This window comes from Amblyomma americanum, chromosome 7 (genome assembly GCF_052857255.1).
Source record: "Amblyomma americanum isolate KBUSLIRL-KWMA chromosome 7, ASM5285725v1, whole genome shotgun sequence".
NCBI lineage: Eukaryota > Metazoa > Arthropoda > Arachnida > Ixodida > Ixodidae > Amblyomma > Amblyomma americanum.
This window is the reverse complement of record NC_135503.1, coordinates 56291513-56308913: the sequence shown is the minus strand read 5'-3', so window position 1 is coordinate 56308913 and position 17401 is coordinate 56291513. Positions and strand designations below refer to the sequence as shown.

The window sequence follows — 17401 nt, the reverse complement described above, 5'->3', positions numbered from 1 at the left end:
ACAACGTATTTTTCTACTACTCAAGATGAGGTCAAGGACCGAATTTTCCTGGCATTTCACCCCAGATAAGCAGGGCACCAGGCCAGGGGAAAGCTTGAACCCAGTGTATTACCCGTGGGTACACGGCGGCACTGGGGATCGAACCCCGCACCTCCCGCAGCGGCGATAGCCTAGAGCTCTCGCGCAGTGGCCAGCAAAGTGGACGTGTTCGCGCATCCGTGGGTTCTAATCAATGTTGCGGCAGTGTTTATTTTATTTACTTATATATATATATATATATATATATATATATATATATATATATATATATATATATATATATATATATATATATATATATATATATATATATATATATATATATACGTGTGCGTGCGTGCGTGCGTGTGCGTGCGTGTGCGTGCGTGTGTGCGTGCGTGTGTGTGTGTGTGTGCGTGCGTGCGTGCGTGCGTGTGTGTGCGTGCGTGCGTGCGTGTGTGTGTGTGTGTGCGCGCGTGCGTGTGTGTGCGTGCGTGCGTGTGTGCGTGCGTGTGTGCGTGCGTGCGTGCGTGCGTGCGTGTGTGTGTGTGTGTGTGTGTGTGTGTGTGTGTGTGTGTGTGTGTGTGTGTGTGTGCGCGTGCGCGCGTGTGCGTGTGCGTGTGTGTGTGTGTGTGTGTGTGTGTGTGTGTGTGTGTGTGTGTGTGTGCGTGTGTGTGTGTGTGTGTGTGTGTGTGTGTGTGTGTGTGTGTGTGTGCGTTTACTTATTTATGGTTTGTCCAAGGTCACCCTCAAGGTCAGGCATCACACAAACCGGCGAACCGCTTTCACCTCGTGAAATAGTGGTTTTCCACTAAAATGAAGAGAAGTATTACGCTGGAGCTTCGCTCATACCTCTGTGCAACACATGGATGTTAAGCCCGTACAGAAAATAATCCCAGGCACTCGAGCATTATATGCCTCATTGGTCATGTGCGGTTTCAGGGCCTTGAGGCGCAAATGAAAATTACCCGAAGCATGTCCCTCACTGCCCATGTGAAGCTTCGGGTTGTTAGCTACAATGGAATATAATCCTAACTTGACTGCAGCATCCCTGGCAGTCCACGTGCAGCTCCGGGTCATTAAGCTGCAAATGAAAATAATCCGAAGCGCGCCAATACAGCGTCGCTCATATCGCAAGCGTCCGGCTTCGTGACATTCTGCCCCAATTGAAAACATTTCAGAGGACTCCTCTAAAGCATCTATTATAGCCTGTGCACTGCTTTGGTACGAAAAGCTTCAACTGAACATAATATGAAGCATTCCGCTACAGCGTTCCTCATGGCCACGTGCATGTTCGGGACATAAGGCCCTACATGCAACATAGCACGGCGAGAATTAGGTGCCATAATCATCGAAAATGGATGGGTGGCTTTAAAATGGATATGAAGAAGACAAAATCACCGATGAACAGTCTCTAAGGGAAATATTAATCCATGATCAGAAGTTGTGTTTTGAAGGAAGGTCATGTATGACTGGTGATTCAGCCAACGAAAAAAATTATGAGAACGGAATGAGGTTAGATGACAATTAGTATGCGCTCTAAATTTACTTTAGGACTTTGCGACTCTTTGGCGTAGGAAGCGTCTAAAAAGTCTTCTCAGTACTTATATATGGCGCGGAAACCTGAAATCTAACGAAATGACATAAAAGTTAGAGTGCAGAGAGCTTGAATTACCGTGGCTGCCTTAGAATACGTGAGGATTACAGCGTGGATTAGGAAACACATAGGCGTTAACGATATCTTAGCGCAAATATAGAGGAGAAAATGCGATCTTCAGCATTTGGTTCTTCAATGTGGAAGTGAAATCTTTTTTTTTAATTTCCCGAGATTCGAGGATTCGAATGTATGAAGGTTATAGATGAATCTTGCCATGTTTTTTTTTCTTGCGCTGGTATTTAAAATCGTGGCATCAGCGAAGTGAGGAGAACCTCGGCGATGTCACCGTTGTTGCAGAGAATTCGCTCACATCGCACCAAGCACAGCACGATTCCGGCAAACAACGCTTCGCAAGCTTTACTTTCTGTGGCTCTTGTTATCGTCCTTCTAGCGAAGGCTTCTTCGTCACAAGTTTACCGCCGAGGTAGATGACGTCATCATGGTTTCCCTTACTTTTTATTTTGCGCTGCAGAGAAGCATGAAAGCCGTTGCTGCACTCTTCCGCGATTGCATAAGGAATTTACATCCTACAGAGCAAAACGACTTTGCAAGCTTTACCTCTATGTTTCACAACTCCAATCTCTTTAATTTTTCTATTTCTAAAATCTCTTCAATTGACCTTTAAAGTAGTAAGGGGATTCAAATATAAAGAAACAAAGATCTGGTTTTCTAAACTTACCACTTTCGTGGTTGGACATTTCTTCTATTTACGTATATCCAATTCAGCAGTCACGCCGCTGAAGTGAACGGTGCGCCGAATCGTCCGTACACTTAATCCACACAGTTGGCACCTATGTTAATGAACGTGGCGCATTACGCACCCGGCGGTTTGATATCACTTGCGCGGTTATACGTTTCGGTCTTAAACAATGCGCTAACTCGTACCTCCTCTCTCGCAGTACGACGGCGTTGACGGAGGCAGGCATCTTCCGTCAGAATTATGACCTGGCTATCCCTTCCTTCGATCGCTGCCGCATCGTCGAAGAAAAAGAGGCTCTCACGTTGACGGACACCATCTCTGTGTTCTACGTGTACGCCGCCTTCATAGTCGCCAGCATCTTCGTCTTCATGGCAGAGATAATCGGTGGCTACTTCACTCATCGCGCAGCTTGCTCACCAGGCCTCTCGCAAGTCAGGCGCGCGCCGCCAATGTAGAGGCGCTCACTAGCACTGCCGCTTGCACTACACTTAGTGCGCGCACGTTTGAAGTCCTCTTCACCGAACCCTACGCAGACACCCTTGGGCATATAACGGGCTGACCGGGCACACCTCATTCTGCGGTATGGGTTCGTAGCACTCATTTCTTCTGTCTTGAAAGGTGGTGGTAGTAGTGGTTTTTTATTAAAATAATAGTAAAAAGGAAGGAAAAGATTTTTGCTAGCCCCGGCATCTGCCATCGATACTGAAGCACCTGAGCTGGGGCAGCGGAAATAAAGGATAGCAGGCAGAATGGAGAAATGAAATGAAAGAGGTGAGGGGACAGGAAGAAAGGATAGGGGGAGAAGTAATATATACAAACTATTTACACAAAGAAAAAGAGCTTCCCGCGAAGATTTCTCGTCGCAAGCATTTGTATTAGTATACAGTCAAAAGTTTCGAGTAAAAAGGAAAAGGCTGCGATTGTAACATGGACATGGTGTAGCTCATGTCTTTAAACGTTACATTTCATTCCATTCTTAAAAGTGTTCCTGGCGAGAGCTTTTCAGTAGAAAGAAAATTATTTCATTTCCAGTTTTCTAGGGCAAAAATTTTCAACATTAGAAAATTGTCAAACACTGCTATGGAAATATCCATTATTTTGACACGTAGCAAAATCTTTCTTTTAAAATGTTTCCAAGGATCGCATCGAACACTTAAGACTTCCATAGAAAAGCAATGGGGAACGCTTTTCACGATAGCAAAAACGTGAAGAGAAAAAAAAAATACAGGACTGCCGTCGGGTGATCTGCGGATATATTGACTGTTATAGTGAAATCTTGCATTGTATGAAAAAACTGCGTTCATAAACGGTATGGCTCCCAAAAATGCTATTGTCCGGAATTGCTGGTTACGGGTCGAACCCTGATGGATCATTCTTTGCTTGCCTCTGCTTCTGATCTAGGTGAGAACAAATTCAGATTTTGCAGAGGTTTGCTAATCAAGCGGGAGATCACGCTTTCCTGGAGACAGCCCCTCTGTTGTTAGCTTTACGCTTACGTGAGGTAAACGGGTTTCATGCTCAAAACGCGCTACGCTTCCTGAGGCAACCATTGGTGATGAAGGCTGAAACTGTTGCACAGAATTGCGACGAAAGCTACAGCTGTGTGTCTGCGCGCAGTAATATATCCAGTGATGCCATGCTCAAGCATAATGGCATGCCGACCAGGAATGAACAAATGCACGGAACTGACAATATTATTTGCCCCTGTAAAGACTATGAAGTCATTGGCGCGCCTGCGGTCGCGCTCTGAGTTTCAACACCGCTCCTCGCGCTTCGACCACAGCTGTGGTAGCGAAGAGCAGTGCACCGAAAAAGCTGCTTTGACCAAAAAAAGTACTAGGAGCTAGCGGAGTGATCTTGTCCATCTGATCGGGGCCCCAGTCACGTTAGGAGCTCCTCAATACCAATTGCTACGATAGCTGAAAAAGAACAGTGTAAGGCTTCAAGAAAAAAAAGCAGGAAAATGTGCAGTTGGTCATCTGGCTTAGTACGCCTGGAGTTGTACAACAGACCACTTCAGACTGAAGTCGACGTAGTGGCGGCAACGTACGCTAAGCTTGATTTCCCATGCATGTGAAACTAAGGCAGCAAATGCTGAAGTAAAGGCGCATGAAACCAAAAAAGCAAAGTCTGTAGAACAGAAGCCGTAAATTAAGATATCTGTCCACTCAGAGTATGTTGCTTTTACGACACGTTAAGCAGTTTGGAATTTCGCAGCGAATCACGTTGCCAATAAATATAGATATCATAACTGTTCTACACATTTTTTTAAAGCGTGTGTACGTTGCATCCAAATAACAAACATTTTTTCCGTAGTATGTAGGGTCACGGAATGGGCTAGAATAAATGCAGTCATCTTAAAACGTGTTCTCATTGCTGTGTAATACAAGGTTCCCAATAAAGACTTCTGGTCACACCTGATAGCTGTAGAAAGTGTGCTTTAAGCTCTTCATGGGCATGCGCGAGGACCACACTATCCGCCTCGTCACGTCCCTGGCCATGAGTGGAATTAAATATGATCTCCTATACCACAATGTTGATTGCATCGCCAAGAGCACTGAACTTTGCCTAGTGCCTTTTCTTTTCCTTGCTGCTGACGTTGTTTACTGCGATTGGTGTCCTTTTGTGGGTCCTTTCGTTTTCGCTGTATCTTTGCCTTTTTGCGCTTATAGCTATACTGCTGTGCTTAACAATAAACGTTCATTTTACACTCCGCGTCATGTTGTCGTCTGATTCTTCGCCATTTTGTTTTTGTGCCCATCAACCGTGAGCCCACAACAACAACTCAAATCTGCCGTCGTTGGCTGCTATTGGTTGCGGTATGCAGCCACTGATGCGGTCAAATGGCCAACCAACCAATTGCCGGGTCGCTTCCCACACACGCTCGTAAGCCCCGGCTCTAACATCGCAAAGCATTGGCTTTTGCCGGAGGAACATCTGCATCTTAAATGGAAAATCGGTTATAGATTCATACAGGATACGGCCACAGCACACTTCTTCCACCGCTTGTCATGCTTCCTGCATGCATATCTTACACAATCAGACCAGGTGCAAAGAGTCATTTTGCTCAGCAGGCACTGCTAAAGACAATAGAGATGACTTTTTTTACACGTGTGGCTCTGTCGTTTCTTGATCACACAAACAGCGAACAGAAAGCGCTTGTTGTCTCTGTTGCAGGTGCATCGTGCATCAAGTTGAAGACTGGAGCTGTCAGGTTTCTGTGCACAGATGTGTATCAAAACGGAAACGTTTGTACTTCCCCGAGTGTTTACGAAACACACTTTACGCCACAATATTCAACACAAGCAACGGACCGCTTACAGATGTCACGTATGATAAATGGAACTGAACACCTTCAGTACAAGCGAAATCATTAACTTCCGTCTGAAACAAGTCGCCTAAGGCTTTCCATTCAATTCATAAGCACCACGTAATCCTTGCAAAAAACAACCTCACGCGATTTCGTTAGAATCGCCTTTTATTTTCAGGCCACCCGCCCTGTTATCTCGCATTATTTGACCGGCAAAGGGAACAAAAAATGTTTAATAGTGTCGTTGAGGTTGATAAACAAAGCTTGTTGTTTCGACTCATGCGAGAAAAATGGATACGTTTTATGTTGCGGGACTCCATTTCTTTTATTAAGGAGCATTTGGCTATGCATCGCAGACCAAAGCAGACATTTAGCTTCTTCGTGCGTTGGGAAACAGCCACAGCAGAGGCTTGTGATTTGCACGTGGAAGCCCTTTCTGGCATTGCACAAAAAATTGCGAGTAAGTTCGTAGCGTAGTTGTACAGGCGCAATAAAAGGATGGTACTGACATAGCAACCGCACAGAACCAACACTCGGCGGCCAGTTGCAACGATTAATGAAGCCAAAACGCACTCAACAAACTCGTGTGTGGCAACGGGAGAAAAGAGCAATCAATGAATAAAATAAGCAAATGCAAGCATGTCATTTTTCGGCATGTGCAAACGGGTACTAGGCAGTACACGCACAACGGTATATGAAAATTTGAATTGTACCTGATTCGGCTGCAGCGACCATATTTCAAAAATGGAGAATGCAGAAAAGCCATTGTGCTTGGTAGCACAGGTTAAAGAATTCTACGTTGTTAAAACACACCAAGAAGCCATCAATAAAGAACGCCTCATAGGCTGAGGTGCAGATTCGGGAAGAATACATTATTCTTAAATATTAGTTGGGGCCGCAAAATGCGTATCTGCCACCGTTCTACTATTCTAGTGTTGTATGTCGGCAAAATATGAGCATATGCATTAAACCCGTGCGCCCGTCCGTCCATCTAATCCAATCAAATCAAATCAAATCAAACCCAATCAAATCAAATCAAATCAAATCAAATCAAATCAAATCAATCAATCAATCAATCAATCAATCAATCAATCAATCAATCAATCAATCAATCAAGCCAGCCAGCCAGCCAGCCAGCCAGCCAGCCAGCCAGCCAGCCAGCCGTCCGTCCGTCCGTCCGTCCGTCCGTCCGTCCGTCCGTCCGTCCGTCCGTCCGTCCGTCCGTCTATCTGTCTATCTATCTATCTATCTATCTATCTATCTATCTATCTATCTATCTATCTATCTATCTATCTATCTATCTATCTATCTATCTATCTATCTATCTATCTATCTATCTATCTATCTATCTATCTATCTATCTATCTATCTATCTATCTATCTATCTATCTATCTATCTATCTATCTATCTATCTATCTATCTATCTATCTATCTATCTATCTATCTATCTATCTATCTATCTATCTATCTATCTATCTATCTATCTATCTATCTATCTATCTATCTATCTATCTATCTATCTATCTATCTATCTATCTATCTATCTATCTATCTATCTATCTATCTATCTATCTATCTATCTATCTATCTATCTATCTATCTATCTATCTATCTATCTATCTATCTATCTATCTATCTATCTATCTATCTATCTATCTATCTATCTATCTATCTATCTATCTATCTATCTATCTATCTATCTATCTATCTATCTATCTATCTATCTATCTATCTATCTATCTATCTATCTATCTATCTATCTATCTATCTATCTATCTATCTATCTATCTATCTATCTATCTATCTATCTATCTATCTATCTATCTATCTATCTATCTATCTATCTATCTATCTATCTATCTATCTATCTATCTATCTATCTATCTATCTATCTATCTATCTATCTATCTATCTATCTATCTATCTATCTATCTATCTATCTATCTATCTATCTATCTATCTATCTATCTATCTATCTATCTATCTATCTATCTATCTATCTATCTATCTATCTATCTATCTATCTATCTATCTGCCGGAGGCCAGCGAGGGTCGGTACGTCATCAGTAGGAAAAAGTAACGCATGCAAAACCCAATGGACTGTAGCATCCCCTACGCAGTGTTGAACTCTCCGGAGTAACCACTGGTGCTGAGTATCGCCCGTGCTTTAAACCTCATGACTGGGTGCTGGAACACCAAGAGATGAGGTCCAAATGTCGCCGGCAGAGCAAACGAACAGCACAGCGGAGAATGAAAGAGAGCGAACGGGAAGCGTAGCATACACATTTGTTAGTGCTTTTTTTTAGGAAATGAAATGGCGCAGTAACTGCCTTCACTTCTTGGCGGACAGCTCAACCGTGCCTTGATTAATGGAGGAAGGTGAGAGTGAAAGAAGAAAGAGAAATAGGTGCCTTAGTGGAGAGCCTCGAAATGATTTTGACCACCTGGGGACCTTTAGTGTTCACTGACATGGCAGAGCACACGAGCGCATTTTGCGTTTCGCGTGTATCTAAACGCGGCCGCCGTGGTCGGATTCGAACCCGGCTGCTCCGGCTGAGTAGCCCAGCGCTCTAACCACTGAGCCACTGGAGCGAGTGGAAAGCAGCGCAGGCTAAACGGCGATAGGAACAAGACCGCGAGGAGGAAAGCGGAGGAGGAGGGTATGGTGGCAGTCAGTAGACGGGCTCTACAGCGGCGAGACGCTAAGAGATGCCTCCAGACTAGCATGTGGCCTCGTCCGCTCACCCGAGGAAAGGCCCAGCGGCGGTGGATCGCGTTACGCGCTGCACAAGCCTAAACCAAGAGTAGCCTCCGCGGTCGCGTATGGTTCGTATACAGCAGCAGCTGCGCTCAAAGTTCGCATTACCGAGAAGGAGAATCTTCGGCAAATTTTTTTCCCATGCTTTAGGGATTTCTTAATATTATAGAATATAATTTTTCTATCGTTGATTGACTAATGACAGGTACTTAAGCACACCTTTTCTCTGGGCTAGTTGTTGCATGGTACGGACCGAAGAAGAGTCGACACAGACGAGCACAAGAAAGTGACACGGACAAGCGTATTAGTGGCAGTACTGCCCATTTTACCATCTTCGAGGTTCTAAACGCTGACAGCATCTCGTTATTAAAAAAGATATTTTGTCTTGTTGGAGAAGTGCCAACGTCCTGCGTTGCTGCCTGGCGTCGTAATTCAATTTAGCGCTGTTTATTTTGAATGGAATATCTGCACTGAAGCCAGCGTAAGAAATGCTAGAAAGTTTATTTTCAGTGGAACCTACAAATTAAAACTGCCTCCCTTTCATATAGCGTATACATACTTTCCCACCACCTCCTCACCGTCCCATTGTTTCCTTACCTTACTTCCCATCGGCATCCCCGGCCAGGGTCGAGCACTGCGTTTTTCATTTTGTTCTCGACTGAACCTTGCATACCTTCCTAGAGAGAGAGTATCATGGATACTATCTTACCATAGTATCTGCGGTATTATATTTGCATAGTGCCTTCAAACCGATCATGCCTTTTTAACGACCTCGTTATCTTAAGGCATGGACAGCATCGAAGAATATCAGGCATGGAAGTGTTGCAGATACTGGCCATGGCCATGCAAATATAGTATCTTCGATACTATCTTTGCATAGTGTCTACGATATTATATTTACATAGTATTTTCGAAACTATCTGCAATATTATTTTTGCATAGTATCTTCAATACTACCTCTTATATTATAATGTCTTCGACGCTATTTTTGGATACATTTTATGTATCGAAATTAGGTGCCGCTTGTCAAAAATGAAAGTGTCGACGTATCGGTATCGAAATTAAATGTTTTAGTGTATTGTGTCTTTTAACGGCACTCGATAATCAAATCCAGAAATGTGTATAGATTTTGAGGCTATTGCGAGTGCAGACTACAGCCAGGCGGCGATCGCTCAGCCTGTAATGCACTGAAAAAACGGATTCGGAAAAAACGATGTTAGTGTGGTGGGCCGAGTCAGTCGTCTTTCTTCCCACAATCGTTGTTTGGCAGACAGATGACGTATATATTGTGCTATTTCAAGTTGCAGCAGTTTCCACCGCAAATGGATGATTGGCGCCTCATGCACAGGAGCTAAAAAAAAGACTTTGTTAACTTTTTAAGCACGATAAAGGTCATGGAGCCTTCCTCACGTGGGTTAGTGGGGTCATCTGCGCGTGCAACGTTAAAAGCATCGACTGACGAATTTTTTTCCTTTGGAGGAGCAATATTACAACAAGCGGCATAGTCCTTAAGATGCACTAGTGGAACTTCAGTTTTTTAACAATACCTCGAGGACACTCAAGTCGACGTGGCTATCCTTCACTCTTACGTGTTCAAAAAAATTTGAGAGACACGTGTATAGCTATACACTTTAAGGACTCATTGGCCATAGAAAAGGGTGAAATAAGGACAACTGATAGCGAGGCACATTCTGAGGTACTCACTTCTGGAATGCATCTCAAGCCACCATGAGGCGCTTGTGATAGAGCTTACGCTATGGGTCATGCGATGGAGTCATTAAATGACAACGTTTATGGGAGACACCTATATCTACTAGGTCTCCTTAGAGGCTATTAAACAACTAAAGAGAGCTATAAAAACACTCAGCATCAGTTCTTACTCTCAAGAGTAAAATGATGAAAGGCATGCAGGTAAAATGAATTCAAGAAGACGCACAGATGCCCCAGAGAAAAGCAGATCTCCTTACACATCAAGTGCAAAGCACGAATGCCTCCTCCACTTTGCTCCCTTGTGATAGCTGCGTCGTTCTCCCCACCTTGCCATTATCTATATGCAGGAGAACACTAGCCCCGATTGCTCCGTTAATTCACCGCTTACTCTTAGCTTAACGAGGTTGCAGGAGGTGTTCCTTAAAAAGATGAGGAATGTATCGGCCATAATTTAATTCATCACGAATACTGCGCCATGTCTGTTGTTCCATTGAAGATGCCGTTAAAATATACTTGTCGCTCTTAGGAACTGAATTCGCTTGTTAGCCCTCCTGGCCTCATCATATCTTCCAACATTTCGGTGTAATGGATGAGAGTTCATGCAACAGCCAAGGTATAGTCCCAATATATTATTGTCTATTGGGGCTAATGTGTTTTGCGTGCATGTAAAGAAGAGAAGATTGAATGCTGTTTTTATTGTGAGTGCAGATATGGTGGTGCTCGATACGTAAACATTGAAGACATAGTACGCCGTAGCTATGATTTCAATAAAGCGATCACTGCACTTGATTGCCGAAATCTGAAATCTATGCAGATATATGTCTCTAGCACAAGTACCAGCGCCCACCTATGCAAACCTTCGCTATGGGAAAACAATAACTCGGGGGTATAATTATTTATCCCATTCACACATACCGGACAGAATTGAGTTACTGATGCCCCCGTTTGCATCAACAAACCAGCACCTTCCTCGCTCTATATTTTCCTCCCTGTGCTTTATATTCAGAAGCAAAGCTTCTCCGCGTTTGTTGAGGAAGATAAATGAATGATCTCGTACAGCATATTTTGGCCTGGCTTCCTATATAAGCAGCATGCAGCTGTAAGGTAGACGTTTAAGCGGAGTAGATCCGTTCATCGGTGAGAAACCTCTAGTAGCCGCGACAGCAACCAGAATGGCTTGTCATCTACGAGTGGGTATCCTTCCGGTAAGCAAAAAAGAAGGCACCATTATTTCGCGCGGTATTATGAAAATTTACATGCGGAATACTTATCATATCAGATCTCAATATTGTGAGCTGTAATCTAGATATTTTTAGGTCCAAAGCATCATCCTATATCTGAAGTCAAACTTGGTACTGAACGTCTGTACATTAACCGTCCTTGGGTGCTTTTAGTAAGGAAATAAAAAATATACAACAAATCCAAATACTTATTTTCGAGTCCAAGAACAGTGCATTGCTTCATAGAGTGGACGTCTCAGCTTCGAAGGCGCAGGAAAACAAGTTAATACATATTACTGCTCAATTTTGATTCGCGAAGACAATACAAATGTAGGCAACCACGTGCCTGCGGCACTGGCACCGAAAACAATTGTCTTTTCTGTCAAACATCAGAGGTAAAGAGAATATACATATTTCCAAAAGGACGCTAAGGCGCACTAGCTATTGAGTAAAAAAAACCTATTCTTTTTCATCCTCATTTGCCTCTTATTGGCAATTTATGAAACAACCTTCAGGATGCTTTCTGTGATCAGGAAGTGCAGTTTGCAGAAAATAATAATCCTTGGTAATTTAATAAGCCATAAGGTTAGTTTTAGAAAACACACCACGCAATGTTGGAGAGGCTATGAACCTGCCAACTTCAACGTCTGACAAAATAGTGCTTCATACATTGTGCCCATCAAGTAGCCAAAATCTTTGTTTCCGCATGAATATGACCACACTCCAGCTGTTCACACGCACATTGAGAAATTAAGGGATAAGTACAAAATAAATCCTGCCACTACTTCTTTTCAGGAGACCCGGAGACTCCTTTCCTGACATATCATGCCCAATTAAGCCGTGCAAGTTTAGTGTGCACTTCTGTGCACGCATCGTGCAACTAGTTACCGACCGGTGTTCGCATAATAATTTATGATGCATTTTAATGTTGTCAGTGGTTTACATAACTCATCCTCTGCCTAAATTAAAATAGTAAAGCTTTTAAAATGCTTCGGATTGGCAGAACAATCGCCACAATATGAACTCCCTTAAAGCCTCGCTTAACCCCACCGCAACAACTCCTTTGTTTCTATCTATGGGAAAACGACTCTAATAGCGAATGAACAAGCTTGCGTTTAATCAACTTTTCTAATATTTCAAGAAAATATGCAGCATCTAGAAAGCATTACAAATGCTAAAGGGGACACACATGCTCCTCTTTAAGGGTATGACGCGATGGCATTGATCTATGGACGGCCATATATGCGAAATTAATAATTCTGTATTCGAAGATCAGTGGCAGTCCTCATGCCACCCTTGGCGCAGTGGTGCAGCGGTTAAGCGATGTGTCACTACCCTGCAGTGGCAGGTATGTCCAGTGGTGGGGCTTGCGCGACAAAGGTAGCTCCCCCTCAGCAACTTCTGGCGAGGCATCATTAATATATTTGTCAACTGCAAAGGTGGTCAGTTTGCTAACAATCCGGAGGGCATGTTGTGATACGCCCCAAGGTCACGTGATTTAGGTGTCCTACGCAGGTTGTCGAAGCAGTCGGTTGCTCAGGCCGGCTGCGACACTTGAAACGGTCGACATTGCCGATACCAGGCAATTTTTGGAGATAGGTGTAGTAATGCTCTCGCGTCAAAATGCTATTGCAAAGGAAGCAAGAAAAATGTTCGCCGTTTTAAATAATTTTGGTAATATATATATATCACCTATGTCACTTGTCCTTGTGACGTTATCACAGCCTTACCACGATGGCAGGTGGCAGTTCAATTAATTATTGATCAGTAGAGGTTGCTGCTCGGGGAGAGCAACTTGCATCTCACAAGACCCCCCCTATGGCTGTCTTCGAGGCAGCAACCTGCCGGGCCAGTGGCGCATAGCTCAACCGTTATAACGCTGCACCATGAGTCTTATGAGGACTCCCAGCGTTGTATGAGTGTAAAAGAGACATTGACTAATTTCACAACACAGATGGGCATTAACCCATTAAAGCTATCACGTCATACTCTTAAGGCAGAGCTTAAGTGACTCCTCCAGTTGTTGCTGATGGTGAACGCTATATCTAGATTACAGGAGTCCCAGTTTTTGTGAAAATCTGTGAAATCTTTAAAAATTACTGTTAGGTTCCTTTAAACGCCCTGTATAATGGTAATGTGGGTACTACGCCGCCGTGTGCTATAGCTACACGTCCGAATCCAATTAATACACTCTCAACAAAACATCAACGAGTTGTTAAACTGAATTTCAAGGAATAGATTCAGGCGTCGCTCCTGACCGCCGCAAACTGTACGGCATCCTTGAATGTTTTAATAACAAACCTCTCGCTGAGAGTAACTTTCCTTCTGCTTGCTGAAGATTGCATTTTTATATTTGGCCTTTGGGATACAAAGGGTTGATTGGAAATCTAAAGAAAAAAAGTTTGTGAATGATATCAGAAAAATAGCAAGCTATTGTCTCAAGGTCACTGAGACTCGTTATTATTATTTTTGCGCCCTGCTGCAGAGCAGGAGTTTTCAGGAATAGGTGTTCTTGCGGCTGCCGATTTTCAATGAAGGATAAAAGGCAAAATGGTCGCATGAGATTCGACGCCAATAAAACTTAAAAAATTCAAGGTAACCGTAATTATTCCGAAGTGTCTATAAAAGCCGATTATGCACCTTCGGGACGGAGAGTTATTATATTTAAAATATCTCTGGAGTCAAGGAAGTGGCGTACGTTACCCGGCTTCTTTATTGTATATATAAAAATACTTCGGCAATTTATGCGTGCGGGTGAGAACGCTACCCTAGACTTAGGGGAAGCCATCAACTTCAAAGTAACACACCAAGAACTCCAGCTTTATAACCTCATGCCGTTATAACATTGCAACGTGCTGGGGATAAACAGCGTCAACTTCATTGGCACCCGACATCGGTCGTTGCTACGCGGAGTACAAGTATTGTCGTCGCCAAGAGACTCCTGAAAATTGCTCACGAGCGCATGCATAATCTGTCACTTGACGTCATTTTTTTTCTTGCGGGAAGAGGGCTCTGATCTATACCTAGGTGGAAAATTGAATCAACAAATTAAGTTCTGTGTACGTCCAGAGGAACACTTAGCATCTCTAACGGACCTAAAATGGTGATGAACCCAATACGAAGTCGCATCATTTTACTGCAGGTCGAGTTGCGTTTACCCAAAGTTTAGAGAATCAACTCATATGTTTCTACCGCGTAATTTTAAAAATGGGTTTACAGGAGGAAGGCCCAGGAAAGCAGCCTGAAGCTCCGAACACTTCTGGGGGGGACATAGAGATTGTCGAAACAGAAGGCAGGCTTAAAGATACCTCATTTTTTAATATTCTTAATATTCAACGAGCGCTTTAAGAAATGTTCACTGTAATCAGTGCTAATAAGAATGACGATTCTTATTCGGGCCATTAGCATATTTTGATGAGATTAAAGTTGCAAGAATGCAGCTTTTTATTTCTACAGGAGTCTGTTATCAATATTTCATTTCCACACCTAATCACTAATGAATCTTTTTCAATTGTGCACGAGTGCATTGGTTTGGTTTGGTTAATGGGAGTTTAACGTCCCAAAGCGACTCAGGCTATGAGAGAAGCCGTAGTGAAGGGCTCCGGAAATTTCGACCACCTGGGGTTCTTTTACGTGCACTGACATCGCACAGTACACAGGCCTCTAGAATTTCGCCTCCATCGAAATTCGACCGCCGCGGCCGGGATCGAACCCGCGTCTTTCGGGCCGGCAGCCGAGCGCCATAACCACTCAGCCACCGCGGCGGCTTGCACGAGTGCATTCGTTGGAAAGGCGCGAAGCTGTAAAGGTATTTGTTCAATTTTTTTCACCGTCCTCGCCCATACCTTTGATCAAATGTCGAGGCCATTATCGTTATCATTACCTCTACCCATGACCTTCTTTTTCCTTTTCAGATACCTATTGCTTGCGACGTCAAAGTCGTAAACAAAACGATCAAAGTGACTGGGATCACTGACGTCTTGCTGTCATCAATAAGAAACAACATGAACTGTTCGTAAGTAAAGTGGCCGTGGCTGGCAGCCAGTGACCAGTTTTAACACACACAAGAAAAAAAATGAGGCACACCAATACAAATAAAATAGAAACTGCGCATAACTCAAACTGAGCACCCTGGATACCCCAAATTCCAAGCACAGATGACGTGTTGCAATACCTTTACCTTCGGTCGTGAAAATTACCTTGCTTTGAACGAGATACATACTATTTCTGAAAACTGATATGAATATAATTTCAGTGGGCTAGACGCCTTTCAAGAATCATGGAGCCGAACGCTAATAGCTAAAATGTAGCCTAATGATTACTACTTAATCAGCCTGCTAGTTACCACGTATTAGCTGCATTTTTCAATACTACACTGCTGACAACGCTATGCCAAAAAAAAAGCTCTGTTCTAACTCAAAAAGCCTATTTAGAAAAACTGTAAAAACTCTTAGGTGAAACACCCTCTATGTAGGAGTCCACAGGCATATTTTCTTCCTCACAGCAGTGCATGTGAAACGAACAAAACGAACGAAGTGCATCGCTAACATAGCTTCCTGCACTCACCGTGTTGTCGCCCTCGTGTGCAGTGGCCGCTAGCCGCCCAGATCGGTCAGCGGCATTATCCTTTCTTAACGAGGGCAGAGCGAGTTTTACAGGATTTAATTAGGCACGCCTCTCTTTGTTCCACCGATGAGGAGGAGTGGCCGCTTCACTAATGGCCCAGCAACCAGTCAGCTCATTGAGAATCTGATTTCAGAGCGAACCACGCGAAAAAACGTTATGTTGCTGACGCAGGCACGACGTTTCCGATCAGCGCAGACGCGGAATTCAAACCGCCAGTATCGCGAAAAATGTAACCTAGATGAATGGCGGAAAAAACGCGTTAGCAAAGGTCTTCGCGTCACTCTAAGAGCCAAAATTATGTCCACAGCACCGACAAGAAACATGTTTCTTCAAATTTATAACTTCGCATTTACATTACTAATTTCACACTTAGTTTTGGAAATTCATGATTATGCCACTTTAGACAAGACATGGTAAAGATAGTCGAAGTATTTTTTGATAGGTACTGAACTGATAAGCTTTTGCTGCAGTTTCGTGTAGTCTCCATGGCGTACAGTGTAAAAACAAAGTAGAAAATACCTGACCTCTATTTTTTCTTTACGTTTTAAAGTTTGGTGCAAATAAATAGCCTTTGAAAGCGCATTCCCTTGTTAACAAGTTTTCAAGCACATATTGCATACGTTTCAGCGGGCGTTTCGGCATTGGTGTCGATGTCTCTATGTTGTATCAAACGTCGTTGAGATGCCGGAAAAAAAAATGGCGGTGGTTTAGCTATGGTTAAACTTGGAATGACCCGATAGCTACAGCTGGCCGAGTGGAACTTGGTCACGTGACCAACTAGGTGACAAACCACGTGATCAGCCATGGCGCCGCGTCGCCGGCAGCTGCTCCACACCACGTGACCAACCGCGTGACAGCGTGGCGGCGCCGCCACGCTGAAGGCTCGAAATCCTATCGTAATGTAGCCATCGCTACAAAAGAAACATGATATTTATTCAGTGCTAGCGAGAGTGTTGTTATGAGCTGTGTCTTCTCACCGACCATCAAATATGATTGCCGCCTATCAGCATATTCGCGTCGATATCAAGAGACATCATTGTTTCACATGTCTCATTCCCAAGACGAGATAAGGTCATAGCCGTTCTCCTCCACTTATTGACGAGGGTGGTTTGAAAGGTCTTGTTTCGAGACAGCCACGTAAAACTGTTTCTCGCCTCCTGCTGCAGCTACAGCTACCACCTGGCATCGGCGCTTACTTTCGGAACACGCGGACCGAACGGCACGTGGAAAGCTGGACTAATGGCTGACATCGCAAATAATGTGAGTGAACGCTTTCATGGCTCGAGTCATTGTAATAGTAATCTGAACGGTCAGGCTGGCTCTACAGAGTGTGTTCAGCGCCACCTGAAGACTTCACATTTTTTTCTAACGTCGCCTTCGTGACAAAGAAATACCCCGTCA

The 17401-nt window shown here is 43.6% G+C and overlaps 1 protein-coding gene across 1 annotated transcript in view; it reads left to right on the top strand.

Annotated features, from left to right (window-relative positions):
* Positions 1–2712, top strand: part of LOC144099167 (putative glutamate receptor) — a 71059-nt gene extending 68347 nt beyond the window's left edge. Inside the window, exon 9 of the mRNA XM_077632293.1 lies at positions 2575–2712. The gene's annotated coding sequence lies outside the window, so the exon portion shown is untranslated. The remainder of the gene's footprint in view (positions 1–2574) is intronic.
* The last annotated feature ends 14689 nt before the right edge of the window (positions 2713–17401 follow it).